The sequence below is a fragment of the Cavia porcellus genome, unplaced genomic scaffold (genome assembly GCF_034190915.1).
Source record: "Cavia porcellus strain 051 isolate PalLab524CR breed Dunkin Hartley unplaced genomic scaffold, mCavPor4.1 scaffold_27, whole genome shotgun sequence".
Classification (NCBI taxonomy): Eukaryota; Metazoa; Chordata; class Mammalia; order Rodentia; family Caviidae; genus Cavia; species Cavia porcellus.
Genome location: NW_026947510.1, coordinates 20,264,714 through 20,288,402, shown reverse-complemented (window position 1 = coordinate 20,288,402; position 23,689 = coordinate 20,264,714). Strand labels below are relative to the sequence as shown.

At 52.3% G+C, this 23,689-nt stretch overlaps 2 protein-coding genes across 9 annotated transcripts in view; both read left to right on the top strand.

Annotated features, from left to right (window-relative positions):
* The first annotated feature begins 2,860 nt into the window (after positions 1–2,860).
* The window catches only part of Hrh1 (histamine receptor H1), a 57,078-nt gene continuing 36,249 nt past the window's right edge, over positions 2,861–23,689 (top strand). For 4 of the 8 annotated variants that reach the window (XM_013144503.2, XM_063238004.1, XM_063238006.1 and 1 more), the window contains exon 1: positions 2,876–2,965. The gene's annotated coding sequence lies outside the window, so the exon portion shown is untranslated. Of the gene's footprint in view, positions 2,966–3,022; positions 3,230–23,689 lie in introns of those variants that run through there. The other 4 variants (XM_003462739.4, XM_063238007.1, XM_063238005.1 and 1 more) reach the window with 4 other exon arrangements.
* Atg7 (autophagy related 7) overlaps positions 2,863–23,689 on the top strand; it is a 298,368-nt gene continuing 277,541 nt past the window's right edge. Inside the window, exon 1 of the mRNA XM_063237996.1 lies at positions 2,863–2,965. The gene's annotated coding sequence lies outside the window, so the exon portion shown is untranslated. The remainder of the gene's footprint in view (positions 2,966–23,689) is intronic.

The following is a 23,689-nucleotide window of genomic DNA, read 5'->3' as shown; positions in this document are numbered from 1 at the left end:
GCTTCTGTGGCTCATCAGCTGGGACAACTTGGCAAGTCCCTGCTCATGTCTGTGCCTTCCTCAGTTTCCCCATGTGAACAAGGAAGCAATTGTCCTGGCTTTGGTGTGATTCCTGTTTTCCAGAGGAGGAAGGAAGGGAAGGGCCTCAGTTAGCAAGCAGCTACTGGGGCCAAGCACTTTGCATAGGGAAGTTTGTCTAACCTGACCAAGAGCCCCTCAGGGAAAGGATGGCAGTGCTCCTGCCTGCCCAGTACCAGCACCACTGACCCCACCACAGGCACCTAGTTTCCTTTAAGGAATCATCCCTTACTCATCCCTAGTCCCAGTGATTTCAGTGCCTGGAGTCATCCCCTAGTCCAGGTCTAGTCATCTGACTTAGGTGTGGCCAGGGAGGCCACAATTGTTTGAGATGGGCATGTGACCTAGGCTTGGCCAATGGCAGTCAGCCTGAGATTCCTACTTGAAATGTTGGGAAGGAGGTGATCTTTTTATGCCTCTACCACTCCTACCTTCCTGTGAAGTGACTCAGCCTGGTGATAAAATGGGTACCAGAGAAAACAGTCAAGGGACAGTGGGCAACAGATTTATGACAACTTCCTCTAAGCCTCACGAATGGACTGTGTTGAATCCAGACCTGCCTTTAGCTCAGGAACCCTTTTGGATGAAATCATTAGGTTCTTGTTACCTGAAACCAAAGGAATCACCACTAAGCCAGACATAGTAGTGCATACCTGTCATCCCAGCACTCTGGAAGACTGAAGCAAGACAGTCTCAAGCACGACCCAGCCTGGACAATTTAGCACCTTGGGAGGACTCTGTCTCAAAATAAATTTTTTAAAAGTCTGAAGATGACACTCAGTACCAAAGCCTGGCTTTCTGTCTGACCTCAGGCAGTGGGTTTCTACATCTGCACGTAAGATGAAAACTACAGTGCTGGTCATGTCAAGAACATTGGTGGGAATTCTCTAACTGTAGACAGGATGAGCCCAGCACAAACCCATCTTTGGACCACAAGAAATCTTGAGTTGAAAATTTTAGGAAGTAGGCCCAGTGTGGCACATCATGCAGTGTTTTCGGGACAGAGATGCTGTTTTTTTTTTTTTTTTTTTTACCAAGGATTGAACTCATGACCTCATACTTGCCAGGCAGGCACCTAAGCCCCTGAGCTAAATCCCTGGCCCAGAGCTGTTCTTTTTCTTCTGCAGACATGTTAGCTGGTTGTACCCTACCACCACCACCACCACGTATAGCTGGGTTCCTTCACAGTTGTCCACTCCAGATGCCACAATCAAACAATACACACCCTGGTCACTGGGGGCTTCAAATAATGTTTCTCATGCTCTTCCTAAAATGCTGATTTTTCTAAAAATGCTGGGTTTAGCAGGTCTAAATCTGGCCCGGGAAGTGAAACTTCAAGGAGGAATCCCAAGTAATCCATCCTTTGCTGTGTTGCGGGAAGGAAATGAGGTAGGGTACAAATAAAGCCAGCTGTCTGGAGGATCCCTTCATCCCACTAGACATCCCACAGCTGTGGCAGGAAAATCTTTCCTGTAGTTTCTAGCAGGTGTGACCCAACCGCTGTGTTGGAAAGGGCACACGCTCCAGGAAACTGTAAAACACGGAGCCCTGGAGAGTAGCAGGGAGTGAATGGAAGGATGCTCTGGACTGGGATGAGCCCTGGATCCTGGGTTTTGCTGAGCAGAAGCAAAGGTGGGGGCAGAAGGGATCCTGGACTTCTCCGACTACAGCAGTTAGAGTTGGTGCCTAGCAATGCAAAGCAGCTGCCAGCTCTCCTGGCTGCAGTCAGGTTCCGGGCATTGCTAATGGCCCTCTGACGTGTCCTGCAGAAAGGCTGTCTAGCAGGGACCATCTGGGAAGATAATGAGCATTTGTGTGGATAAAATCATGAAACTTCCTGGCAGTGTGACCAAAGAAAGTGGTTTATGGTGTGATGTTGGACCTCTGGAAGGTTTCTTGGCCTGGTTCTCAGGTCTCCTGCATAGAACCTCGCTGTGCTGTGCCTGGTTGTCTCATCTGCAGAATAGCGTTAATGATTCTCCCTGTCACACAGGGAGATGCGAGGACTAAGCAAGTAAGCTCCTGTAGTTTGGTGGTGTTTTTATGAACCCCCATCCCACAAGCATGGACCTCGAGGACTGGCAAGGCCTCACTTTCCACCAAGCAGCCATTTGGCCACTGTGTGACCCCACAAGCACTGCACACAGGTAGTGGGGGGAGGTTAAGTGCCCCAAATGCCCACCCCACGCCACTGAACCTTCCTCCTTCTGAACTTGGATGCCCTTCCTTAAGTGCTGGGGAACCATGTGAGGCTTCACGGTTTAGAGGGTCACACAAGGGTTTTCTTGCTGTGAGAAATAGCAAAACACCACCTTTGTCCTGGCTCTGGGAACACGCTAGAAGAATCCTCCATCTTTGAGGGGGGCAGAGGTCCCTTCCCAGGGTCCTGCTGCACACGCCCCACTCCCATCCCCAAGTGGCACTTGGCATACACCAGACATCGCGTTTTTGAAACTCAAACTTGGACCGGGAGTGCGTAGGGATCCCCATTACGCAGGAGTGGCCAGGCAGAAACAGGAGGGGGTGCAGAATTCTGGGCCCGCGGGCTGTGGCGCCCACGAAGCTTCCAGTGGAACCCTGCGCCCTCTGGCCACCGCCGACTCTTGTCAGCCTGCGCGGACTCTACCAGTCTTGTCTTCTGGTCCCCGCAGCACCGCAGCACCCGCCTCCCTCCGCTCCGGAGAGGACTGGGCCGAAACCCGGCGGGGAGCAGGGTGCGGGGCGCCAGGCTCCGGCCGCCTCCGCCCCGCTCCGCCCTGGGCTCCGCCTCCCGCGCCCCACCCCCCGCTCCCCGCACGCACCACGCGCCGCGCACCCGGCACGGCGCTCCTAGCACTAAGCACCGAGCACAGAGCACCCGCACCAAACTTTCCCTGGAGCCGGCGCGGTGAGTCGGGCGCGGACCCGGATACTGGCGGGCGGGCGGGCGGGCGGGACCGTGGAGCGCGGATCTCCGCGGCGCGCAGGGGACCCTGCTCTGGCGACGAGGAGCGCGCGCCCGCCACGCGGCGGCGGCCAGATCGGGCACGGACACCTGTGGCGGGGTCAGGGTCTCTCGCCGACCGACCGACTCCCGCCGGGTCCGCTCGCCCGCGTCCATAGGAGGAAACGGAGACTCGGGCGCCGGGAGCGCTGCCGGGGCCGGAGCCAGGTTGGTACCGCGCTCGCTCGGCGTCCGCTCGCGGGCGCTGCCCGGCCCGGGACCCGGGCGAAAGCGTCTGATTCCCCACCAGAACCGAGAGGAGCCGAGAACAGCTCGGCCCGCTCAGCAAGGCTTGGCCGCAGCTTCTCCCTGGGCCGACCAGGCTCCGGCCCCCGGCCATGTCCCCTACCCTCTGGCCTGTCCCGGGGTCCGGGCGGTGAGGGCGTGCGGGCAAGGTCGTCATCCCCAAGCAGGGGCCCCCTCTGCCCACCCGGCGCCCGAGGTGCCGGCTGAGTCCGAGGCCACGTGGACCCCGCGTAGCCTGAGCCGAGGGAAAGAGACTTCGGGAGCTGGTGCCGTGCCGGGGGCTGGTTGTGGGGCAAAAGTGGGGTGCGGCGTCAGGGAGAGGGATTTAGGTGGAGGGCCCCCTCCTGGCTGTGTTCCTGGAGGCTGAGGCGGGGAGGAAGGAAGCAGAGAGCCCTGTGCACTGTCCCACGTCTCACGGCAGTGGCCCAGGAAGGTGAGCACCTTTCCTCCCCCCACAGCAGGTGGGTGACAGGCGCTGGAGGCCAGGGACTTTCTGGGCTTGCCTAGCTGGATCCAGCTGTGGCAGGGATGGGGTTTGAAAAGCAGTCTTGCCTGAGTTTTGGATTAGCATGAGGCTGGGCCAGCTGAGGAGACCTTAATTTAGATCCTTTGTGCTTGTGGCTGGATGCAGAAGATTGACAGACAGCAAGTCTTCAGGAGATCTGTCCTAGAGAGTCCCTGGTCCTCCTGCTGAGCAGTGTGGGCCCAGGGACCCCTAGACAGCCTGCAGGGTGTCCTGCTGTGAGGGACCTTCACACGCCAGGCAAGGGGTGGGGGAACAGCAAGGGACACCTGGTACCTGGTGTGGCAGTATCCTGAAGGCAGGGTGCTTTGTGATTTAGCGCTGATTTAGAGCTGGCAGAGGCTGGTGCTGCTGACCAGAGAAACCTAGGTGACCCTGGCTTGGAAGTATGCTCTTTCTCTGCATGAGCAGGAGGACCCAGCAGATGGGATCTGGAGCTGGATGACTTGGGTCACCTGAGCTCTGTGCCTTTGGGTATGTTGCTGTATCCCTGTTCTGTTTCCCTTTGTGGGATGGGGGCATTCATAGCATCTTCCTCACTGGGCTGGCAAGGGATGTGAGCATGTTCATGTGTGTAAGGTGCTGATATAGTGCAAGTGACACTTAAAAGTGCATTGCAGGTGGTTGCTGTTTTTGGTGCTACTGAGGTCCAGCACCCCTCCTGCAAAGTGGAACAGATTTAGATAGCTGTCATGTGTCCCAACTGCTCCTGAGGTCACAGACTTTAAACAGCCCAAGAACAGAAGTCTCAGTGTGGGCTTCTAGGCTCTGCCAGGCCACAGGAGAGCTGGGTGGTGCCATGCTCATCCCTAGCCTTCTTCCTGCTACTGAGAAGACTTCTAGCTCTGGCTTGGTTCCAAGGGGGCCAGATTTGGGACAATTTTCAAAGAGATGTTTTCTGAATGTTAGAAGAGCAGTCCAGAAGGCCAAGATAGGCTTCTGTGAAATTCTGTGGTGTGCAGTGGAAAAAAGACTTCCTGGCTCCCAGCCGGGGTGCCTTGATGCCTGTGGACTCAAAGGTGACAGGTCTGAAATACATTTTGAAAGATGTCCTCACAGCTTTCCCAACAGGACTCACCAGCCTGATGCCACTTGGATCTGCCAGTGGCTGGAGGGATTTGTTCAGTTTTCAGCTGAGGAAGATGCATCCTGAGTTCTGCATCTTTTTTTCTTCCCTACTTGCAAGAATGGAGTGACTGTGGGCTCCCATTTGCTCATCTGCAAAATGGCCATTAATCATAGCTGTGTCTGCTTCTCAGGATTAAGGCAAGATGGACAGGCAGAGAAAAAAAGGAGGGGCAGATCACATAAATGGCAAAGAATTGCATGTGATTGTAAGTGATTCTCATTATCATTCAGACCAGGCATGAGCTGTAATTGCTCCTGATCCAAGATGCTTTATCTGAAAGCCATACCTGGCAGAAGATCATTCAAGCCCTGGTCACCTGCTGCCCTTTGTCTCACAAAGCCCAGGAGTGTTTCAGAATCTCAGGATGTAATTAGAATAAAGCGCCCCTATCTTATTTATAAGTGACTCACTTTTGCCATTAATGGTGGCAGGGGACTCGGGTTCATATTCTTTGCGAACAATGCCACTGATATGTGTGTGGGGAACAGGATGTGAGACACACACACACACACACACACACACACCCCACCTGCCCCGTAGTCCTCCCTCCGTCCTATGGTCCTATGGGTGTCACAGGGCCAGGACGGAGGCAGGCAGTGCCCGCCCATGCTGCAGCATGCCCTGCATGCTCCCTCCAAACTTGTTGCTGCCTGCAGAATGTGTGTTAGAAATCGCTGCTTCCCAGCAGCTGTTGGTGCAGAAGGGGTTGGGGAAATCTCCTCCTGGGATGAGTTGAAGGTGTAGACTCTGGTTTCTAGCACACCTGCATTTGAATCTTGGTTCTGCCAGCTTGTTAGTGGAGAGATGATGTTTGGCTGCCTTCCCAACTGAGAGCAGGAACCAGGTATATCTTATTCCAAGACCCTGCCACCTGGGGTGGGGGACCCACAGAGGTCTCTACATGAGGGACTGTCTGAAAACTAAATTACTCAACTGAGCTGCAGCTTTCCCATCTTTTAAGTGGGGCCAACATCGTACTTGCCTTATGGGTTGCTGTGTAAACTGAATGCTGACAGGTTCTACCCAGGATAAAGCATTGTCCTCAAGGACAAATAGATGGGTGGCAACAAGGACACAGCTGGCCCAATCTGGGAGACATAACTTTTTTCTACCTTCAGACTCAAAAGAAGATAGTAGCACCAGTCATAAGAGTGCCCGGTATTTATTCAGCACTCTACAAAGTGTTTCCATAACCATTCATTCCCCAACACCAGGCAGAAATCACTATTTTCATTTTATGGGTAAGGAAAGCGAGGCTTAGATAGGTTGGTAGGATATGCAGAACCACAGAGTTCAGAAGCAGCAGAAGGTGGTTTGTGAAGCCAGGTTGCAGTGATTTCCAAGTCCTGGTTATTGCCATGAGCTCTCTTTCGCCCTCTACAGGATGGGAGGTATAGTATTTAGACTTCCAAGAACATAGTATCTGGATGATTTAAGGTGTATCTAATGACTGTAACATCTTGGGGTTTTTTTTTTGTTTTTTTTTTTTTGTCTTTTTCGTTTTTATTGGTACCAGGGATCGAACTCACAACTGCCTGCTTGCAAGGCGGGCACTTATGCCGCTGAGCTAAATCCCTAGCCCCTCTAATGACTGTAACATCTTTTTTTTTTTTTTTTTTTTTTTTTTTGTACCAGGGATCGAACTCATGACCTCATGCTTGCCAGGCAGGTGCTTATGCCACCAAGCTAAATCCCTGACCCGACTGTTGTTAGATATATTCCTAGATATTTTATATGCTGTTGTACATGTGTGTGTGTATTTGTATATTTATACATATATATATTTAAATTAATTTTGAGTCTCAGGGTTTGCTATGTAGATGAGGCTGGCTTTGAACTCACTAGGTGGCCCAGGCTAGCCTTGATCCTCCTGCCTCAGCCTCCTGAGTGCTGGGATGTGGGATGTGTGGCACCATGCCAGCTTTAAGTTGATGTTCTGATGGTTATTTGTTGGAAAAATGTTTGCATATCTATTTTGGTTTCATAAACTTTGCCAAAAATCTCTTTTAAAAATGTATTTGTTAAAAAATGTGTTTGTCGATTCTTATGACAAAACTACAGACACAGTTGTAAGAAGTGCAAATAACAGTTTTGATTTTTCCATCCTGATTCTTTTGCTCCTTCATTTATCCTCGTGTTATTAACCTACCAAAACCTCAGAACAGTGGTGAACTGAAGAGGTGATTGTGAGCATCTCACCTTCCACTACTCCTCGTATGGAAGATTGTTCACATTTGATTATTAAGACTAATTTTATTCTAGGTTTTTGGTAGGTAACCGTCAGAGAAGGATGTTCTTTCTGTTCCCAGCATGCTGAGTATTTTTCTGTTTAGTGATAAATGGTAGAATTTTAACAGATGACATTTCTGCATCTGCCTAGATGATCACATGACTTTTTTTTCAATCTGTTAACCTGATCGTGACCCTGATTTTTGCATTTCTAGAATACATCCAGCTTGCATTATCCTGTGGCATCTGTATCACCAGATTGTATCTGGTAGGTTCTTTGTTTAGGATTTTAATAGTAGTTCATGGGTGAACTTCCCTGCTGATCTCCTTTTCATGTGTCCTTGTCAAGCTTTGGTGTCAAGGTTATGCTGGCCCCGTGAAAAGTGATGGGCAGGGCCCCGGTGTCCCTGTTCTTTGGAGGTAGTTGCATAATCTGGAAATTGTTCTCCCTTGAGTGTCTGGCAGAGCTCAGCTGGGGGCCCTGTGGGTGGACGTGGAGGCGGAGAGTGGGCAGGAAGCCAGTCTCAGCAAGGCCGAGGTGGAACTGTGATGGTGTGAAGTCCAGAGATCACGTGTGCCATGGGAGAGCCTGGCTGTGGACACCGGGTGAGGGTTCTGACCCCCAGGGATTCCCGATGACGGGGCCACCATCTGTATGCCTATGACCCGTGCTCGAGCCTCCTCCTGCTTCCAGAACTGCTGCTGCAGACAGCTGTCTGTGAGTGGCTATTCCCTAGTGGCCCTAGACTGGAGAATGTGATTTCCTCGAGTATCCATTTCTGCTCCAGTTCTTGTCACATTCTCAGTTTTCCTGGTATCCCGCATTATGACCCATGGGCCAGGCCCCCTCTTTGCCAATTTGCTTTTCCCCAGGGACAGCTAAATCTGGGTAGATTTTTCCCTAGAATCTTCTTTCAGTCCTCTTTAATTTAAAAAGTCAGGCACTTTCCTACTTTGGAGCATCTCTACACCCTGTAACAACACTGCGGGACTAGCAGACTGGGTAGGTGGTCGCAGGAGCATTTGTGTGCCATGTAGCTCTGGCCCCTGCAGGGGCATCTCCACCCGTCCCCCTTCACACCTCCCCAGCACTGTCCCTCTCTCATTCCTTCAGCAGGGCTGCTTTTCTGTGCTCCCTGGCCTTCTTCTGCTCACAGGAATTCACTGATCACCACTAGAGACATCCGTGCTTCTGACCCTCACCTGGCACCCACAGAAAGTGCAGCGCCAGGATCACCCCTGCAGAGGACCGGGTGTAAGGCCCGCAAGGGAAGCCGGGCCTTATTCCTTTGCATAGACCCCCCCCTCTCCTTGCTGGTGGCTCATGGGGTTTCAGGACAGCGCTCAGCTCCAGTCAGGCCTCCCAAGAGTACTGAAGAGTAACCCAGGGCAGTGGCGGAACCTGTGCTGAGGTCAGACTGTCACCGTCTCTCCCAGGACAAGGATAAATGCAGTTGCACAGGAAGTCGTGGATACGATGGGACCACAGGAGGGAACACCCTATGCACGTCACTGCCTCTGAGGACCTTCCAGGGGACAAAATGTGCAGTTGGAGGACAGGGACATGGATGATCTCCCTCTGAGGAGCCTCAGCTCCACAGTGAGTCTTAGATGTTAATGAGAAAGTGTATGGAAATTAAATAAGGAAAAACTTTATTCTAGAATAAGGATATGAGAAAAATTTTTATTCAGCTGTATTATGTGTTTGTGTCTTAAGCAAAGTTTTACAACAAAAGAGTCAAAAAGTTTCTTAAAAGTTGAAAAGCTGGACATGGTAGTACACACATATAAGGCCAGCTCGGAACACACTGAGCTCAAAGCCAGCCTGGACTATGTAGTGAGACCATCTCAAAAACTAAAACAAAACACTAACCCTGTCTCCAAACAAAACTTGTAAACTTACGCAGTAGGCTGTTTCATTTATTATCAAAGAGAGGGAACAATTAGTGTACAGGAAGCTAGAGAGCGCCGCACAGAAGTGTCGGACCCCAACCTCCCCTGCACTCCAGCCCACAGTGGGTGCCCAGCTTTGCTTCAGTGCCCTGTGCTCACCCCCCGGCCTCTGGTTGTTAACATGATTCAGCCCCAGTGCACACGGCTCCCTGCAGGGTAGGTGGGCACTGAGGATGTGTCGGTCCACATAATGGCCACAAGTCGGGGATATCACCAGATGTTACCTTTCTCAGGCCACATCCCAGCCCTGCGTGCCATGACAGTGTTCACATCCAGGACTGTGATGAGTTTCAGGTGAATCATGAAACTGGGAATAGAATCCATATTTGAAACGTCTTACAAGTGAGTCTGATGACAGAAGCCGGCTAAGAGAGGAACCTGGGGACTTGTTTTCCTGGAAGAGGGGCCTCCTCTTTCAGGTTTCCTGACTCATCCTGTGGGTCTTCTAAGCTTGAGCCATGTTGGACATCAGCACTTGTATCCAGGGACCTTTGCATTTGTGACTTGCCAGCTGTCAGAGGCCCACAGACCTGGCTCCTGAGACAGGGTCCTTGTGAGTTGGTGGAATCCAGGGGCAGTGGCTTTGGTGGTCACTGAGAGGGTGTCAGAGTCTTGACCTGGACTGGAGTCCTGACATCCTCAGTAGACACACATCTTTGGCCTCAGTTTTCTCCTCCGTAAAGCACCCATCTGATAACATGGTTGGGACTTCACCCTCATGAAAGCGGACACTTTCCTATCACTGGGGACCCAAGTGTCCCTTGTCAGAGACCTTGCCTAGCTGCTTGTTTTAGGCTGCCCTGCCCCAAATCTGGCCACCTCCATGTGGCTGTCCACACTGCCTTACCAACCCTCGCCCCAGCAGTGCACAGCTGCTCCCAGTAGGTACACAATAAATGCTTATTGAAGGATGGAGGTGACAAGGGTGTCTCACCATGTCAGCACTGTGCAGCCAGGCCAGCCAATGTCTATCTGCTCTGCTTGGCTTTTGCAGCTCAGTGGTGTCTGAGGCACTCTGAAATAGAAGAAACCCTAGGCAAGATGTGTTCTCTTCCCTGTGGTTTCAGGAGTTCAGTAAGTATTTGTCAGCTGTTTATTGATCGCTTCTCACAGCATCTTGTGCTGAGCTTGGCCAGAGCTTGAGAAGCTCCATTAGTGAGTCAGGAGCACAAGACAGCCAGGGTTCCCTCTGCTGTTGGCTCCTGCTGGGGGTCCCCTTGCCAGCTGCCCTCTGTCCTGCACAGAAGACAAAAGGTGAGGTTGCTGGAGAGCCAGATATTACTGCCGCCCAGAGAGGAAGGGACCTGCAAACTTGCTGACGTTGAGTTGGTAATGGCCAGCTCCCTGACCCTACACAAGCAGGGCAGGGCCAAGTTCCACTTCCCATTTCATCTCTCAGATGCACCCAGGGCCTGTGGCACCTGCTGGAACTCCAGAGAGAAACATAGCAGGAGGTGGACACAAGCGGGGGCCCATGGCAGCGAAGCCTTAGTGTGGAGAGTCAGAAGTGGCTTCCTCTATTCCTGGGGGAGCAGGGACAGAGGGGCAGGCAACCCAGGGTTCGGGCTTGCTGCTTCCTGGTGCCAGTGGGAAGTGGGACAGGGTCCCTGGCCTTTCTGACCCCCCATCCAGCTGTCGAGGAAAGGTTCTGCCCCCCGGGGTCCCAGAACTGGATGTGTGTTCATGAGGACTCTGTGAGATGGTGTAAGGATGACCATGTTACAGCTAGGGAAACTGAGGCTAGCAATGCTGGCAGGCACACTGGAGTGGACAGTGGAGGCTGGCTAGAGGGTCACAAAGAGCATGGGCTTCCCAGCGTCCTACCTCCCTGCTGTTGTGCCAGGTCCATGGGAGAAAGTGTGAGGCTTCCCTGCTCATGCCCGGGCCCTGCTTGCTTTGCCACAGCTATCGCTCAGGCTAAGACACCTGTGGTCCCAGAGCTCACCTTGGGGCCAGGGAGACACACACTCCCCGGCCATACACACTAAGCCCGGTGACTTAGCCGGGTGCTGGGGTTGAGTATGTCCTGTGATGCAGACCTGAGTGAGTGAGGATGGCAGGGAGGCAGAAGGGGAGTCGGAGCCTGCCTGTGGATGCCGTGAACCTGCTGTGCGCTGGGGACGCTACAATGGATGCTGGACCTTGCATGAGACAGGGTGGAGAAGACAGAAGCTCACAAGGAGCAACAGCAAATTTGGCCACGACAATCCTGGAAAGAGAAGTGCAGGGCCTCAGGAGGCTTGGAGAGACTCTGATGCGCTGAGATCACACAACCAGTGTGAGCATGCTGGGGTTTGGACTGAGCTGCTCTGCCCCCCCCTTCCCACTATGCCTCAGGGACTTTTGGGGTGGGATGCCGATCGCCTGAGATGCGTTTGGCAGTGCTCAGGCTCAGAATTCGTCCTGATGACTCTGCAGGGCATCTTGCCATAGCACGAGTGGCTCTCAAACTTCCTGGGGCGTGAGGACCATGAAGGGTGGTGAGAAGGTGAAGAGATGACAAGATGCAGAAAGCTGGGATCAGGTGAAGCCCTCTTTCTCCTGTTGGTGGAAAGAACTGCTCAACAATTGCAGGGCACTTATTAATACACTCAGCAGTTTGATGTCAGGTGAAATCTCGCTGCCTAACAACTAGCTCACCTCTCACACCCCATGTTCTGGGAGCTAAAATACCTGTTTGCCTAGGTGCTTTGAGCTCTTAGCTCTGCACATGTGAATGACCTCCAGCTCACTTCTGACAGCATCTCAGGTCACTTTTATCCAGCCTCCCACTCTGTGGTAAACTGGGTGTGGACCCTCCGTCCTAAGTCCCTAGCTAGGTACCAGAGCAAGGCAGGCACTTGGGATTCTGATGAGGGTACTCCTGATACAGAGGACAAAGCTGTGCTCATCATGACTTTGGAGCCACTGTAGTTTAGAGCAGACCTGAACTTGCATGGTTCTGGGTTTGCATCTTCCAGGCCTGGCCCAGCCCAGGGCACAGTGGTGACACAGAGGCCAGCTTCTGCTCATCCTGGCTCGGCATGGATCACATTATGTTCACTTTGTCAGTCGTGAGGCTGGGAGTGTGAGCATTTGAGGAGGAGTGGGAAGCTCAGAGAGTTCAGCATCTCACACAGCTGCAAGCAGAACAGCCGCGTGCTCCGCCTGCTTTGTTCTGGGGAGGCTGAGCCTCAAGATTCAGGGAAACGGGCCTGGTGTCCCAGGAGCTCCTTGGCTTAGACAAGTCTCCCCGAGAAGCCCAGGTGTTGCTGAGAGGTGGTGGAGCCTTGAAGAAGCAATGCAGACATGAAGTCACCAGGGGCTTCCTGGCCTTCTGCGCTGTGTCCCCACCCTGACGTGCTGTGCTGTGCCACCACTCACCCAAAGCACCAAAACAAGCAACAATGGATCAAAATGTCTGAAGCTGGCAGCCAAAGCAACCTGGCCTCCTGTAAGACGGTCACAGTCACAGAAGCAGGCACAGACAGGACCTTGCCTGCCCAGGGCCGCATCTGCTGCGAGTGGAGGTGCTGGCTCAGGAACCCAAATCTCCTAGCCTCTGTGAGCTCCTTCTGAGGTTGGCAGGTGCAGGATGGACTCCCGGCCATGTCCCACCACCTGGGTGCCTGCCCCTTTTCACATGTGGAGCTCCCCACCCCCACACCCACTCTGTAACCACCTCCTACTGTTCCTGCCACAGGCTCTGCGTGTCCCTGTATGGCACGCTGAAGGTGAGAAGTGTTTATTGTGGCAAATTGACATAATAAAGTGGGTGAGAGTTATGGTATGTGGTTTACTCCTTCATAAAGCTGTTGAAAACCAAAGAAAGAGGAGATAGGAAGATGTCCCATCCCCTTTGGCGTCTCTTTCAAGAAGTCTCCTTGGCTTGCAAAGATCATAGGTCACTGATCTAGGTGCCTGGGATGAGGCAGCTGCTGAGTATGGGGACATCAGTCACGTAGGACACAGCGTCACCACCACATTAACAAGAGCACGTGGGTCCAAGTCGCCCCTGGTCGTCCCCCCCCCACATGATGTTTCCATCCCCAGTGTGGACAGCAAGGGGACTCAGCCTGCCCCCTGGCCTTGGCTCCTCCTGCCCATGGCGCCCGCTCCCCCCCCACCTGTTCCCACCATGCAGGCACCTGATGCAGTGCTGCCCACAAGGCACCTGCTCACGTGGTTCCATGCCGGGCTGGGTCCTGGAGGAGAAGAAGGGGCTGACCCGCAGGCAGGATACACGTATGGGCTCCCAGGGGCACAGACGCCTGTTGTCGTCTGGCTTTTTCAATCCTGTGATACCTGTTGTCCCCTCCTTCAGGCCTATGATATCTGTTGTCATTGGCTTCTGCAGCTCCATGACACCTGTTGTTGTGGCTCCATGGCCTATGCCCCCTGTAGCTTCATAGCTTTGACCTCCTGCCTGGCCCCTATGCCCTCCATTCTGCCAGTCATAGTTGGCGTTTAGGATGGAATCTGTGTGCTTCAGCCAGCATCCACTTCCCCAGAAGTCCTTACTGTTGGATGGCATGTAGCAGTAATGGTCATCATGTTTTTTATCACACCTGGGAAAGACCCTCATGGAAGAGGACTTCCAGAACTGCTTCAAAACAGGGGATAAGTGTGTTCAATTTGAGGAGAACATTTTGAGAAGGATTTGTGGATTTGTATCCTTTACTATAATAAAGTGGCATTGTGTCCTTTACTGTAATAAACATTCACTGTGTATTTTAATTACCCCTTGTCCACCGGGCAGGAGAAAGATGTGACTTCATAGAGACTGGTGGCAATGTGGGGGGGATGCGGGAGGGAGAACAGTGCCCAGGTGGCTGTCGCAGGTGGGACTGAGCATCCTGGGACTCTGCTCCTCAGAGGCCCACAGGGACCATTGGGTGCTGACCTGTGACAGGAGGTGTACTATTTGCCTCCCTCTGGATACTGGGGCTGCAGGGCAGGTGGGAGCTGTTGGTAGGAGCACAGAGGTGTGGGTGCCCAGAGCACAGGTACAGATGTGGGGGTGCTCCTAGTGGGCTTGGGGAATCCCTGGCTCTGCTCCGTGCAGAAGCCCTGGACTGGGGTCTTTCTGGCTGGAAATGGAGGAGCCCACCATTCTGTTGGTTAGCAGAGTCTTGGAGAGGTGAGGGACTCACCCAAGACTCCACAGTCAGTATGTGCCTCGGCTCCAACAGCTGAGCCCATGCTGAGAGGCAGGTGGCACAGGGATAAAGGCCTGGGTTTGCCTGCTGTAGTGGCCCAGCTGCTTAGCTGGCTGAGGCTTTAGAAGGGTCTCAACTTCTAGACCTGGGCAACTTAGACCTTAATACTAAAAGAAAATGGAGGAAGGCTGAGGAGGTAGCTCGTTAGGGCAGTGCATGCCAGGCCCTGCATTCCATCCCCAGTGCCTGGCCTGGGACCTACAGGAAGGAGTGTTTGCACTACCTGGCTGTGACTGTACACGTCCCTTTCCTTCTCTGTGCCTCAGTCTCAGTGTAAAATGGGACGGGGAGGGGGGGAGGGGGGAGCGTGGTGGGGGGTGGACCCTGCCTGGCTTGGTGCTGAAAGCGAAGTCACAGTGGCACCCGTGAGTGAGTGTGTTCTCCCTCACCCTGGCTCTGCATCTGTCTCCCGTGTGGCATCCCTGCCAGCTCTCCAGAGAGGAGGCCTCGATGCCAGATGCTGTCATGGAAACCGGAGCTGGGGGAAGCAGGAGAGGCCGAGAGGAGGCCTGGGGGTGGGGAGGGGATGTACTTTCGGCTGCCCCTCTGGCCACCTCCACAGCTCAGAGGAATAAAGTGGGAGAGACGGCTTGGGGAGACAGAGGCCTGTGGGGCTGGGGCAGTGCCCACGGCCCCCATGGCCCCAGGTCACAGCTGTGACCCCTCTGGCTGCTTCACCATGCCCAGGGCCCAGTGTGGGCTCATGTCTTGCTCTCCGTTTGGGGTTGCCTGCTCCCCACCCTCTGGCCCCCTGCATCTAAGATCCTCTGGCAGCACCTCCCTAAAGAAGGGTCTTATCCCTTCCTCTGTACCCCAGGGCTCCAGGACCCCTCCTCACAACTCCTGCTACCCGCCATGCCATGTGTTACCTTTGTCAGTGGCCCCCACTCCAATTGCAGTGCCCAATACAGGCTCCACGGCCCCCAGAACTCAGCAGCAGGACACCTGGCTTGGGGTTGAACCCAGCTGAGAAGCTGTGGGGCATGCGGAGCCCCTCTGGTCTCAGTGGCCCCCTCTGGACCACTTCCACCCCCAGGGCTTTGAGTTTGCCCACAAAGCACTTGCAAGCCATGTTATCATCACTGCTGCTTCTCATGTGCTCAAAAACTCAGGAAGAAGAGGGAAACAGGAAAAAACCCGCAAGCCGTGCTTTGTTTATGAAATGAAACCGTTTCCCTGCGAGGTGAAGGAACCCTGCAAGCAGCTCTTCTGTTGCCAGCTGCGGCTGCGGTTGCTTGTGAATGCCGATGTTTATCCACGAGGGGCCAGATCCACACGCATACCATGGGAAGGGCACCGGGAACAGGGTGTGATCCTAACCCTAACCCTCCTCTTCACCAGCGCTTGTCCTTGTCCTCTGGCCTCAGCCACCCTCCGGGAGATGCAGTGCTGTCCCACCTTCCATTGGGCCCCTCCCCTGGAGAGGTGGCTGTCAGACCCTCAGCCCTTCTGGAAGGCAGTGGTGACTCACGTGGAAGTGGTTTTCATGCTTTCTCAGTGTCACTAAGCCTCATCGGTGACTGGAGACGCAGTCTGCGAGGGCCCTGGTGCTCATCCTCAGAGAACAACCCTGTAACTCATGGGGAAGCCTCCAGATCATCCTGTCTGGCCTTTCCTGGATGCTCCGGTCAAGGCACCACCAGTGGGGGCGAGGAGCCACTTCTTGCCAAGGCCTTGAGAAATAGTGGGGACCCATTGCACCAGCCAGCTATGTGGCCCAGGCGACCCCTTCCCTCTGCAGACCTGCTCAGGGCATCTGGCATGTGTCAGGCTTTGGGGAAGGAATTTAATGTCTGCCCTGGCAGCCCTTCTTGCCCTGTCACAGGCAGGGACTGATGTGCAGAGGGGGGTGTCCCTCAGTGAGCACCCACAACTGGGATGACAGACTGGATTGAACTGGGATCCCAACCCATCTCTCTGTCCGCCTTTCTCTCTCTCTGCACTGGGGATGAAACCCAGGACCTTCACACTGAATTCAGCTGGGCTTGAACTTTGGATCTTCCTGCCTCAGCTTCCCAGAGAGCTGGGATTATAGGTGTGCACCCCCTACCCACCTTTTGCTGTCATTACCTGCTTCCTGAGATACCTCAGGAAAGCACTCCTCCCTTTTTGTTTTCCTGATACTGTTATCTGTGAAAAGTGTGCTAATAATCCCTGGGGACAGGTGTGGCAGATGTCTGGGGCACTCCTAGCCCCTCGTCTCCTCTTGGGCACCGTTGCTTAGATGGTTAGAAAGTGGTGATTTGATGCGTGCCCAGCTGGTCCATCCTGTCTGAAGCCTGGGGTGGAGTTGCTTGTTGTTCTTGCCAGGGAATGTTAGCACTCTGGGAGAGAGAGCGTTGATGGTGACTTCAGGCACCTCAGGGTGCCGGACAAGGCAGGTGACTGGGCCCTGTGTTTGGCTGTCTTCCTGGGGACATGTCATGGGTTGCTGTGTGCATGGGGTGTGGCGATTTCCTGTGTAACTGTAGCCAAAGGAAAGGATGTCATTTGTTGCAAGACCAGTGAGGGCAGCTGGGCCACCAAGACAATGCACTGGTCACGGAATCGAGTCCTTGCTGTCATGGCCAAGTATAGCTGGAAAATCTGAGGCCCAGGAGGTGAGCTGAGTTCTCACATCCTCTGGAGGACGCAGGAGTCCAGCTCAGAGCCATCCATGCCACTCCCTGTTGCTAGTGATGCACAGAAGGAAGAAGCTGAGCTTTGTGCCTGGTGTGCCCCTGCCAGAGCATTGCCATCGAGTCTATGAAGTGCCCCAATCAGGATCCCATCCCATAGGTATGCACGTGGGTCTGCAAGGCCAGGACCTGGGCCTAGTGCCTCCTGTCCCTGCCTTGTTCTGAGCTGGACCAGCGTGGATGAAGCTGCAGGTGCCCAGTAGACGGCAGGTGGATGGGACGCCAGGAACAGAGCCAAGGCCTGGGCCGGAAAGTGAGAGCTGTCAGGGTAAAGGTCACATCCCAGGAAAGGAGGCCTGTAACAGAGAACCACTCAGAGACTAATAAATGGGTTTACAACTTCCTTTTCACCGCAAGCAACTCCAGATGGAACAAAAATTTAAATGAAGCTGGGTGTGATGGCATACACACCTGTAATTCCAGCACGCAGGAGGCTGAGGCAGGAGGATCTCTGCAAGTTTCAGGCAAGCCTGGACAATGTAGTGAGTTCAAGATCAACCTCAACTTGTGCATAGCAAGACCCTGTCTCCAAAAACAAACAACCAAAAACAAAAAACAAAAACCCAAAATTTATTTTTTTCACTGAGAACAGTATTGAACTTCAAAAACACAACAGAAGGAAATCCCCCATAGTTTTTATACTGCATATCGTTATCCTCTAAACAGATTCTTAGACTGCCAGCCCCAGGCCTGCAAAGTCAATCAATCAATATAAGCATTAAGCTCTTTTGGCACTTGGTTGCTATTGTCCCATCCCCTGTTCCTCCAAATCAGCTGGTTGCCTCCAAGTGGGAGGGGAAGTGGGGATGGGGCTCCGCTGCCTCCAGCCTGCATGCCAGCTGGCACACTCAAAACACAGGCAGACTTCCTGGTTCTTTTCCTGGCCTGCGGCCGCCACTCCCACAACTTAAATAAAAAGAAAATCATATAATTGTTAGGTGATAGGAGATTCTCAAAGAGAAGATTTTTCTAATACCCACACCAAAAACTTCTGATAAATCCTAGTATCAAAAATTGAAATTTCTTTATCACATACTACAAGCAAATTCAACAGACAAATGAATCATCTGGAAAAAATAGTCACAGGCCTGTATCACAGAAATGAGCTATATTTTTCTTTATAGAAGGTTTTTGTTTTTGGTTTGTTTCTTGTTTTTGAACCTAGGGCCTTGCTTACGTTAGGCAAGCATTTTATTGCTGAACTATACCCAGCCCTCTGAATATTTTACTTTTTTTTTTTTAATTTTGAGACAGAGTCTTGCTAAATTTCCCAGGCTGGCCTCAAACTTTCAATCCCCTGCCACTGCCTCCTGAATAACTGGGGTTGTAGGTGCGCACCATCACACTCAGCTAATTTTCTGAATATATAACAAGTTCATACTACTCAGTAAGAAAAAGCATCTTCATAGAAAAATTGGTCAGAGAACTTGAACTAGAAAGGAAATAAAAATGACATTTAAATTTTTTGAAATTACCAAGTGTGGCATCTCATGCCTATAATCCCAGCACTCCAGAGGCTGAAGCAGGAGGATCACTGTGAGTCTGAGGCCAGCCTGGACTACAGAGTGAATTCAAGTCCAGCTTGAACTATGTAGTGAGATCCTGTCTCAAAAAACAAGCAAAAAAATTTGTGAAGTGATGCTCAGCCTCCCTCATGGTAAAAAGTGTGAGTTAAACTTCAATGAGATGAGATGGTAGCTTATCAGAATTAGACAACCCATTCTGATACCAAGGTGCAAAAGTAGGCAGTAATGTAAATATTGATGCTGAAAAATGCCCCTCTTGATAAAGGGATCTTTCAGATTTACATGCATGAAGCTCTGACCCACATGAGCCCGTTGTACAGGCACGTGTGTGTGGGAAGCGGTGGCTGTGTGAGAAGGCTGCTGGGGACAGCAGTGCGTGTCCACCTGCATGGTGCCTGTCAGGGGAATGACTGAGGCTCCTTCCTGAGACCTTTGTGCAAAAGGAAGGGAAGGAGAAGGAGTGGAGGGGGAGAGCCAGAAAGGAGAAGAGAGGCGGAGAGAGGAACAGAAACATCTGGCTTATGGGAGGGGCTTCACAGCCGGTTCCCTTCGTTCCCTTCGCTGGCCCTCGCTTCCCTCCTGCCAGGCCAGGTGCAGAACTCACTTCTGCATCCCTGTACAGCTGCTGTGGGGGTCTTAGGCAGCAGTTGAGAGAACAAGACGGGGGGGATGCACACCTGTAATCCCAGCACTGGTGAGGCTGAGGCAGGAGGACTGCCTCAAATTCAAAGACACTGGGAGACAGTGAATTCCAACCCAACCTCAACTACATAGAGAGATCCTGTCTCAAACAAACAAACACACAAACATGTTATACCTTTCAACCCTGGAGTTTCACTTGTAGGAAGTTATCCTAAGGAAGTAACTAGAGAGCTGGACTGTAGCTCAGTGGTGAACGCTTGCCTGGTTTACACAAGGGCCAAGGTCCATCTGCAGCAATAGAGAAGCGTGGGGAGAGGGGGAGGATTAGGTACACATGCAGAGGTTTATGGGTACGGGTGCACACTGTAATTCTACTCCTACATTACGTAACATCTAAGAACACCCTGAATACTCAGCAGTAAGCTGGTGCTTACGTGGGTCTTGATAATGCATACAATGGAGATTTGCTGTAGCTCCTAATGGTGGCGATTTTTGCAGAACACATAATGATATAGGGAAGGCTCAGTAGGGGTGTTAGGTAGAGGGTAGAGGCTGCAACACTGAATCAGCCAAATTGGCCTTTCCTGATTTTAGAAGAGATTTCTGTGAAGGGCCATCATTCACGGAGATGACACATACACGTGCTGTTTCTACAGAGTATTTGTAAAGATTAGGAGAACCTCACTGTGTTAACTTTGGACCACATGATTAAGAATAATTAAGAATGCTTTATGTACTTGCTTATACTTTTTTCTAATTTGTGTAGTAATGCTTTTTTTTTTTTTTCTCTTGAGACAGGGTCTTGCTGTGTAGACCAGGCTGGCCTTGAATTCACAGTGATCCTTCTGCCTCGGCTTCCTCAATGTCAGGCTTATAAGCTGTGCCATCACACCTGGCTAGTAGTACTTTTTTATTAGATAAAACAAAAACCTGATCATGGAACATGATAACCAGACTATCAGATCACACAGGACTGAACAGTCTTCTAAGCTGATAAAGTCTCACCTGAGCCTCTTAGTAGCAGTTGCAAATGCTTTTGCCACTTGATGTATGAGTTTGGTTTCTAACCCTGCTCAGATTTCACAGGAAATGTCGTATTTCCTATGTCTCTTGAAGGAAACCAAGAGGTTTCCTACACTGGGCCCACATCCCTGCAGCACATAGGACAGGAACTAAGTAGCAGTCACCCCTCCCCGTGTCCCTATTTTGGGGCGCCCACTACCCTGCATGTTGCAGCAGAAATGGAGCCAGCTGGGTATCCCTCCAATGAAATTCCAAACTGCTCCAAAATCTAAAATTTCTTGAGCCCCAACATGAAGTCACAAGTAGCAGACCTTGGGTGGTGGATTTCAGTCAAAACACAGGCAGCCTGAACACATTGTGTATAAAATTGCTTAGAGCTGTACAAGGTGGCACACACGTGTAATCCCAGCACTCTGGGAGGCAGAGGCAGAGGCAGGGGGATGGAAAGTTCCAGCCCAGCCTGGGCAACTTAGTGATTTAATGACTTAGTAACTGTCTCAAAATATAAAACATAAAAAAGAGCTAGGGAAGTAGCTTGGTGTGAAGGAAGGCCCTTCACACACACACACACACACACACACACACACAGAGAGAGAGAGAGAGAGAGAGAGAGAGAGAGAGAGAGAGAGAGAGAGAGAGAGAGGACTTGCACATTCAGGGCTAGGGCCGCAGCTCAGTGCTGAGCACTTGTCTAGCATATGTGAGGCCTCAGGTCCCAACCCCAGCACTGCAGAAACACCAAACAAAACTGAGCTGCAGGTTATGAGAACATGGTGTGTAACAAACGTAAACGGCTGTTGGTTGAACTGTGGGCCCCAGCCTTGAGCTAGTTCAGTGGTATCTGCAGATAGTGCAGCGTCCACTAAAGCCTGAAATAGGAATCACACCTGCTTCTGAGTGTTTGGAGCAGGGACACTCCAGCTGTCCTGTGACTCGGCTCAGCCACATTTCCTGTTCTCAAATCAGGCTGCAGCTTGGTCCTCTGCCCTTTTCCTGGCCTGGCTCTTCCCTTCCCTCAGGGCCACCCTTGGTATTTGTTGAGTGACTAACAGTGAGTGCCAGCCATGACAGGAGCTCAGCTGGGAGAAGGTGGCACAAGTGCTCCCTGCTGTGGTAGGCTCCCTCCCAGGCCCTTCCTCCACCTCTCGGGGATCAGAATCTTGTCTCTCAGGAGTTGTTCAGGGCAAATGTGTGGGCCATGGTGACTCATGTCTCTGTGATGGACGTGCAGAACACGTCTGCCCTTGCCCGGTGACTCTGCCTCGGTCTCCATGACCACGAGCTTGGCCCACCTGCTGTGACTCAGGATAGGGAGGCTGCAGAGGAGCCACCGGCATCCCCAGGGTTCCAGCATCTTGTCCTTGCCAGCCCCCCTATCTTCTTCTTCTAAGTGTGATCTTGCATCCTGGCCATTCCCTGGGGTTTCCTGGGGTGACTCAGGGTCCTGTGCACCTTTCTCCAGACAAACATTGTCCACCAAGCTTCTGAAATATTCATTCTGAGGATACACTGCAGGCTAACCAACAGATGGCTGCTTAAAGATTTTTTAAAAAGAGAGAGAAAGAAAACTCTTCTGGCCATGCAATCATGACATCATCTGGGGAACTGTCCTTGGGCCTTCATGTCTTCACCCCTCTGGCATCTGGCCCGTCACTAAAGGACTCCAAAGTACCAGGTGTGGTGCAGACACTGGTGGGAACTCGAGGTCAAGAAGAGTTGCTGCCCAGTGCCCCTCCATGACCTGGTCTGGCAGCTGGTGAGGCAGGGACCCGAGCTCAGACCACAGCCCCAGAGCAGCCAGATGGTACATGAGGCCCCCTTGCCTGCTCTGCCCTGAGGCATGGACCAGGTGCTTCCCCTGCCTGGTGCCTGGGTGGCTCTACAAGCTGGATCCCCCGTCCCCCGCAAGGCTGAGTAGCATAAGTGAAAAAATGACCGTTTGCACACAGATGTGCTGGCACACACCTGTAATTGCAGCTCTTTGGAAGCTGAGGAAGTTAGGATCACCATCAATTCAAGGCAACCTGGGCCACAGACTGAGTTCAAGACCAGCCCAAACTATACGAGACTCTGTCTCAAACAAAACTATAAAACAAAAATTTTCTGATTCACTTGGCAAAAGGAAGCTAGTAAAAGGTGGGAAACTTTTAATATTATATTAGTAATTATTCTGCATTGTGCTGAGATTCTGTCTTTTTTAAAGTAGGCATCTTAGTCTCTCCTGGCTTCTGTAACAAAATGGCACATACTTAGTGGTGTGTTTGCAGAACATATCGACACTGGAAGTGTTGAAGATGGGGATGTGTGAGGTCTGAGGGCTGGGGATGTGTCGAGAGCACATTCTTGGTGATCCTCCTGCCTCAGCCTTCCAAGTGGTGGGATTACAGGCATGCACCACCACACCTGGTGAGATAGATCTTTCTCAATAGGGAAGGGGACCAAGAGAGGGAGGGAGAGAGAGGGAAGTGGGATGTGTGATGTACAAGGAATGTAAACATGGACTGACAAAAACTCATAATTTACGTAACCATAATGCCTGCCAAGTACACAACCAGAATGGCAGTGTCTGTGGAAACTGGCAGAAGTGGAGAGGTGATTTTTGAGATAATGGGAGTTAAAAAAGACAGAGCGCGATCAGATCCCAAGCCATTGCCTGAATGAAACAGAGCCAAACGCTATCACAAGTGGTTGCTTAGAACTGGCACCCTCACTGGTGCTGCTGTCCTCTGGAAATGTTCAGATTCCACTTGTTTCTTGTGAGTCAAACCCAGATCCCAACACTGGTCCCTAAGGACGGCTCTACACGGGCTGGGCAGGCAGTGCTGGCGGTGCTCCAAGGCCGTGGTGCCGTCCAGTATGGCCATATTTAGCCATGTCTCTGCCTTCCTGTCTGCCTGCCTGTCTGTCTGGCTGTCTGCCTGTCTGCCTGTCTCCCTGCCTGCCTTGTGACCTTCCATGCTGGCTATCGCACCCCTGAGTTGGTGCAGCAGCCTGGTGTGGCCTTGCTGGGCCTCAGCGGGCTCCATGGCTTGGCCGTGGATGGCACCGGGCTGCTGGCCAAGTGCTCACATGTCTTCCTAGAGCCTTCATGCTTTGCAGCCCCAACCCGGTGCTGCTGGCTGCTCCAGGGTCGAGTACTTTGGCCACCCAGAGTCTCCCCTGAGGGCACAGAGGGACCTTCTCCTCTCACCAGTCACTTCCTTTATTTTTTTCTTTTCTCTTTTTGGCTGGGCTGCTTACAGTGTGGTTCCCATGTCTGTCACTCCCTGGCCCCACTCCCACCCACACTCACCTCCCCCAAACCTGGGCCTTGGGGTCTGCTCTAGGGAGGGCCCAGTACATCACCCTGTCCCCAGAGCTGCTACCCACTCGACAGACCACAGCAGCCTCTGCCACCATGCCCGACTGGAAACTGGGTCACTATTCTGTGCCCCTCAGACCCGAGGGCTAAGTGCAGCCTGTTTCAGCCTCATAGCTTCTC